The sequence below is a fragment of the Hemicordylus capensis genome, chromosome 4, assembly GCF_027244095.1.
Source record: "Hemicordylus capensis ecotype Gifberg chromosome 4, rHemCap1.1.pri, whole genome shotgun sequence".
NCBI classification, from domain to species: Eukaryota; Metazoa; Chordata; class Lepidosauria; order Squamata; family Cordylidae; genus Hemicordylus; species Hemicordylus capensis.
This window is the reverse complement of record NC_069660.1, coordinates 44,117,966-44,124,946: the sequence shown is the minus strand read 5'-3', so window position 1 is coordinate 44,124,946 and position 6,981 is coordinate 44,117,966. Positions and strand designations below refer to the sequence as shown.

The window sequence follows — 6,981 nt, the reverse complement described above, 5'->3', positions numbered from 1 at the left end:
TTCAGTATTCCCTTGTGTGCTAAACTCTGCTATGACAACTGTGAGTGAAGAACTACCTTAGGGTAAATCAATCTGAGTCACCTGTTGGGTGAATTTATTTCTAGTTGGCTTCAGTTGATACATTCAGCATTTAAATAGCTAAACTACTTAATTTGCTAATGAAGTTAAATTGCTTGAATAAGATGCAAACTAAGTTAAGGATTCATGCAAAGCTTAATAAAAGAAGATGCTTTCAAATCACTTATCATGAAGCACCTCCTGTGATTATTTTGCATTAAGTCTGGTGAAGACTATGGTTTAAGACAATGTTCACAACCAGGGGTACACAAATCTCTGGGGGTACTTTTAAGGTTTCTAAGGGGTACTCGGAGCCCTTCAGCCTCCCTGATTAATGATTAGGACATAGTTCTATTGCTTCCTAATCAGAGGTGTTGGCTATTACGGTCACTGGTTTACTCATGAGTGTGCTCATGAGAGCCAGCGTGGTGTAGTGGTTAGAGTGCTGGACTTGGACCGGAGAGACCCGAGTTCAAATCCCCACTCAGCCATGATACTAGCTGGGTGACTCTGAGCCAGTCACTTCTCTCTCAGCCTAGCCTACTTCACACGGCTGTTGTGAAAGAGAAACTTAAGTATGTAGTACACCGCTCTGGGCTCCTTGGAGGAAGAGCGGGATATAAATGTTGCAATAATAATAATAATAATTAATAATAATATTGAAATGAGTGGGACAAGTTAATTTAAATCTTAATAAGAGTACCTATGAGTACCTTAGTCGGGATGTAAGCCAGTGTCTGTAACACATACGTAAACACATACTTCATGGGGTACCCAAGCTGAAAGTTTCAGACCGAAGAGATACAGTTGTTTTTAAAAGGTTGATAGCTCAGAGGAGAGCTGGTCTTCTGGTGGCAAGCATGACTTGTCCCATTAGCTAAGCAGGTGATTGCATTTGAATGGGAGACCACATTTGAGCACTGTAAGATATTCCCCTCAGGGGATGGAGCCTCTGTGGGAAGAGCAGAAGGTTCCAAGTTCCCTCCCTGGCATCTTTAAGATAGGACAAGATTTATTTTTTTTAATAGGACAAGATTTTTTATTGAACCAACAAACTACCAAAACCTACAGTATGTTGCCAAAGCACAATTATATACAAAGTGGTTGTTTGTACATGATATATCTACAAAGATTTAAACACTAAGACAGGGCTGAGAGAGATTCCTGCCTGCAACCCTGGAGAAGCAGCTGCCAGTCTGTGTAGACAATTCTGAGCTAGATGGACAAATGGTCTGACTCAATATATGGCTGCACCCTATGTTCAATTGTGCCTATTTACAGGAATCTATCCCTAGTGAATTATTGTCCCTGTTTTTGCCTCTTGGGGATGCCTTGTTCAACTTCTTCCATGTGAGTTGCCAGAGCTGTCATTCTTCAGGTTTCAACTCCCTCCCCCACATCTCTAGGAGTTAAATCTCCAACTGGGTGGGTGAGTGGGTGGACCCTGTCTCTTGCACACTTCTATGTAAATGGGTGTCCAGTTCTAAGGCACTATGCAGTGCACAGTATATAGTGGGTAATGTTGTGCCTAGATTAGAGCGCTATGTGGAAAGGGAAATGCCAGATTTTCAAGCTGGTTTCAGAAGAGGCCAAGGAACAAGAGACATCATTGCTGATGCACGCTGGATAAATGAGAAAGCCAAAGAATCCCCAAAAGAAGTCACTATGTGCCTTATTGACTACAGAAAAGCCTTCAATTGTGTCGACCATGTCAAGCTGTGGAATACCCTTAGGTAAATGGGCATCCCAGAACATCTCATTGTTCTCATGAGAAACCTATACACAGGACAGGAAGCCACAGTCCAGACAGAACATGGTGAAACAGACTGGTTCCAGATCGGCAAAGGAGCAAGACAAGGTTATATACTTTATATTTATTTATAAATATAAATATTTATTTATATGCTGAACATATACTGAGAGAAGCTGGATTGGAAGAAGATGAGCGTGGTTTTAAAGTTGGAGGAAAAAACTTCAATAACTTGCATTGCACTGATGACACCACTCTGATAGCTGAGAATGTGCATGATCTACAAGTAGGGATGTGCACGGAACCACAGAAGTGTGGTCCAGCACTGAGGGGACTGTCACTTTAAGCGGGGGGTGGGGGGGTGGTAGTACTTAACCACCACCCCCGCCGCTCTTCCCCCTCCGGCGCTGGTACTTTTAAAAATCTTCTTGGGGCGGCAGAGTTCCTCCCTGCCGCCTCTGCCCCCGTCGTTGTCCTTCTATGCTTGATACGATGAAGAGCTAGCGGCGCGCATGCACCCTTCGTGGTGCACGTGCTTGTCTTCGCTCCGTGAGTTGCAGTGGTTGGGCGACTTTGTTAAAAAACAATGTTTGTCCCTGGTGTCTCCTTTGTTGGAACAGTTGGGTTCTACAGGACCGTGAGTTCCTCTACTCCCTGCAGCCTGCCCCCTAGTACCCAGTTCTGGTCCTGTCTTTGCTCCGGGCAGTTCGTTTTTTCCTAGCTCTGGATACCTTGGATCGTGCTTTACTCAATTCTTCTGTGTGCGAAGGGGGGAAAGGAGTTGCTTAGTGTTGATGCCTCCGTGAGTGTGTCTTTCCCCCTGTACTGGACCCGTGCGGGTCAGCTCCCTAGTCAATTTCACTGGATATTGAATCCCTGACTGGGCAATGGAAATTGCACACACTGGCGACATGCTGAGAGGTTCCCTTTCGGAGGGCCCTCTCTCAGATGCCTCTAGGGATACCCCATTAGTTCCCTCGGGAGCTGGGGGGGGGCGATGGATCTGTCGCTCCGGCCACCTCGATCCTGTACGCGGGAGAGGGTAGTGAGCCGATGAAAGCCCTGCCGCCTCCTATTAAGGCACTTAAAAAATCAAAGCATTTGGAAGGAGAAAAGCGAAAGAAGAAGAAGAAGGTGAAAAAAGTCGCCTCACTCAAAGCTCCGTTGAGCGAACGGCTACAGCTGCGTCAGGTGCGGAGCCAACTGAGGGAGAAAATCTCCTCAGGTTTTCCCGCCGAAAGTGCAGTCGTGCCCGCCATTTTACCTAGCCTGGCTCCGATCGCTTCTCTCAGTCAGCAGGCGCCTGCTCTTCCTAAGCTGCCTTCTGGCCTGGCGGGGAGCAAGGAGCAAGCGGCTGAACTTAATGTTAACGAAAAATCGTTGGTGGTGAGTGCTGCTGGAGGCGCGTATGCCACGGCTGGGGGCGCGAAGGCGACAGCGGCTGTGGGACCGAGTGGTCAGTTACTGTCAGCAGCAGAGCTTACTTGGCTGGGCAACTTTATTCAGGAGCGTTGCCTGGCGGTCGTTTCTCCGCTATTGCCCGTTATGGGGAAAACAGGGACGAATGCTACCCCTTCAGTGGAGACCCACACCCCAGTGGTGATTGTTAATGATAGCCAAGGGGGGCCCGCTCTAAGCCAAGCCCCCCTGGCAGTAACCGCGCAGGGAATAGACCCCGCTATGAACCAAGCTCCCTTGGGAGCGCCCGCTGCAGCTCCGATACGCAGGGGACGGCGGCCATCCTTTTCCTCTTCCCCTGGTTCTAGCCCAATCTCTCGGTCTATACCTGTGGGAGAGCGGGTATGGTTAAGGACTGCGTACCTGTTCCTTCTGGGGAAGTGTGACCCCATCCAGAACAGGCAGATCAAAATTCTTTCTCGAGTTTTGACCCCGCACAATGAGTACCTCCATCTTATCTGGATTTAGTCTTAGTTTGTTATTCCTCATCCAGCCCATCACTGACTCCAGGCAGGAATTTAGGGAGGTTATGCCCTCTCCTGATGATGCTGACATTGAGAAATTGATTTGGGTGTCATCAGCATACTGATAGCACCCTGCACCAAATCTCCTGATGATCTCTCCCAGCGGTTTCATGTAGATGTTAAACAACATCAGAGACAATATGGAGCCCTGAGGTACACCATACAAGAGTTCAGATTTTGAAGAACAACAGTCTCCAAGGGACACCATCTGGAGCCTGCCTGAGAGGTAGGAGCAGAACAAGCAGAACAAGAGCAAAGCAGTGCCTCCCACCCCCAACCCCCTCAAACGTTCCAGAAGGATGCTATGGTCAATAGTATTGAAAGCTGCCAAGAGGTCCAAAAGGACCAACAGAGTCACACTTCCTCTGTCAATTCCCAATTGGAGATCATCTACCAGGCCAACCAAGGCAGTCTCCAGCCCATAGCCCGCCCGAAAGCCAGTTTGAAATGGGTCAAGATAATCAGTTTCCTCCAAGACGGTCTGGAGCTAGGAAGCCACCACTCTCTCAATTACCTTGCCCAGCCACGGAAGGTTGGAGACAGGCCTGTAGTTGCTCAACTCTGAGGGATCCAAGGTCGGCTTCTTCAGAAGCGGTCTAATAATTGCCTCCTTAAGACAAGGAGGCATCCTACATTCCCTCAGAGATGCATTTATAATCTCTACCAGGCCTTCTACAACAACCCTCCTGCCAGATAGTATAAGCCATGTCAAGCAAGGATCAAGAGAATAGGTGATGGGCTGTATTGTTCCAATCAGCCTGTCCACATCCTCAGGAGTCACAAACTGGAACTGATCCAACCTAATCACATAAGAGGAGCTGCTGGACACCTCCACATCAGACACTGAAGTAATTGTGGAGATGGAGTCTAAGTTGGCCTCAATATGAGATATTTTCCCCACGAAGAATTTGTTAAACACATCACAGCGGGTAATCGACGGTTCCAGATTCTGATTCAAGGGAGGAGGGGCACATACTAGCCCTCTCACAACCCTGAACAACTGTGCCGGACGTGAACTTGTGGATGCAATATGGGCAGAAAAGAACTGCTTCATTGCCACACATATTGCCTGAGCATAGGTCTTCAAATGAGCTCTATGTTGCAATCTGTTGGATTTAATCTGAGTCTTTCTCCACTTGCGCTCCAGTCATCTACCTCACCACTTCAGCCCCCGTAATTATTCTGAATACCAAGGGGCCAGTTTTGAAGCAGGTCGGAGAGGACACTTAGGAGCGATCATGTCTACTGCCCTGGTGAGTTTGCTGTTCCAGTTCTCCACCAGGGCATCAACAGGATCACCGGCACAGCCAACACTGAATCCCTTCAAGGCTTCTTGAAATCCTACTGGATCCATCCAATAACCTTCTTGTATGGACCTGACCATCCTAATAGGTCCCTTGCCCCTGCGAAGTTGGGAAGTGATTGTGAGTCCAACCTTAACCAGATGGTGGTCCGTCCATGACAATGGGGAAATCACAGGATTCCCCACCCACGGAACACTACCCTGATCAGAGTGAAAGACCAAATAAAGTGTGTGACCAGCAATGTGCGTTGGTCCCAAGACCACTTGAGATAGGCGCATAGTCGTCATGGCCGCTATGAACTCCTGAGCTGCCCTGGACAAATTGGTCCCGAAATGAACATTGAACATTTTGTGACTGTATATGTGATTTTATGTGCAAAATAAAATGTCTAGTTTTCTTCAATGTGTAGCAGTGGGAGCAGGGACCTGGGCAGTAACCCTTGGTATGAGAATGAGATTAGAACTTTCCACAGTGAACAGTATTACATGGAAATGATATTTACAGGGAGTAACTCCTGATTGACAATTCTATTGTAGATCTTTATGCAGAGTCCTCAATATGTTTATCTACTTGTTTTTCCTTTATATTTTCTTTTATGCAGCCACCCTGTACCAGGCATGATCTTCTGAGTCAGACCAAGAAATAGTTGCCTGTTTTCTCCCGCCAATAGCTCTGAAAAATTCAATTATTTCAAAGAATATCAACCAATCTAAGCATGCTCTTCTCAGATCCATCGTCTACGAACAATGCACATTGCCACCTTTCCACAAGAGGAACAGTTAATTTAAGCTGAATGTTGCAAAGTAAACTATTTCACTCCTAATCTCCTCCCTTCACACTATCTGGGTTTACCTTGTTCTAGGCTTTGTTCAGAGGCACTGGCTACAAGAATGCAGAGCTGCATCCAAAGGGGTATTTCTGTTCTGTTTGGAATAAATGATACTTTATTATTTGCTCTGAGTTGCGAGGAGAAGCTAGAATACAGGAAACCATGGAAGAATAAAAGGTTTTCAAGGGCTTTGATTAAATAAAGCTTATTTTAAATTTCTGTGCATACTTCATTTTGGTCTCCCACCTTAACTGGTGCAGCGGGGAAATGCTTGACTAACAAGCAGAAAGTTGCCAGTTTGAATCCCCGCTGGTACTATATCTAGCAGCAGTGATATAGGAAGATGCTGAAAGGCATCATCTCATACTGTGCAGGAGGTGGCAATGGGAAACCCCTCCTGTATTCTACCAAAGACAACCACAGGGCTCTGTGGGCACCAGGAGTTGAAATCGACTTGATGGCACACTTTACCTTTACTCCATTTTGAGGCTGCACTTCCTGAGCTTATGTGGGAGTGACTCCATCTAACCTTTGTGGAATGTATTCTGAAAAAACACACAGAGGACAGGGCTTGCTTTGAAACACATATCAGTGTGTGTGTGTGTGTGTGTGTGTGTGTGTGTGTGTGTGTGTGTGTGTGTTTTTAAGCTTGCTGGATCAGCTCGAAGTCTAGGTTGGCCACCATGGAAAACAGGGTGCTGGACAGGAAAACAGTGAGGTCGTTGCAAATTCAGAAGTGCAGGCTCTCCATGACAGCCCCCATGGCCATGGCTACCCCAACAACCTGAGAAGCCAAGCAGTAGTGGCACTCTGTCCCTGCGTATTCCCCATCCACTATACTCCTGCATAAGAAAGGTATAGTTGTTGCTGTCCAACAACTGTGGTTTGGTGGCAAACTACTTCTGAAGCTGCAGGTTCGATTTGGTTCTCGAATACCTTTTGATAGAGTCGTTCCACATTAGCTTGTTTTAATTCCCTTTTATTTATTGTTTAAAATTTATTTATTTAAAAAACTTATATACCACCCAAACTTTCATCTCTGGGCGGTTAACATAAAAC

The 6,981-nt window shown here is 46.6% G+C and overlaps 1 long non-coding RNA gene across 1 annotated transcript; it reads left to right on the top strand.

Moving 5' to 3' along the window:
* The first annotated feature begins 2,434 nt into the window (after nucleotides 1–2,434).
* On the top strand, nucleotides 2,435–6,141 carry LOC128323997 (uncharacterized). Its single transcript, XR_008306563.1, has 2 exons — nucleotides 2,435–2,998; nucleotides 5,695–6,141. It is a non-coding gene; the product is annotated as an uncharacterized LOC128323997 (long non-coding RNA).
* Nucleotides 6,142–6,981: the final 840 nt, after the last annotated feature.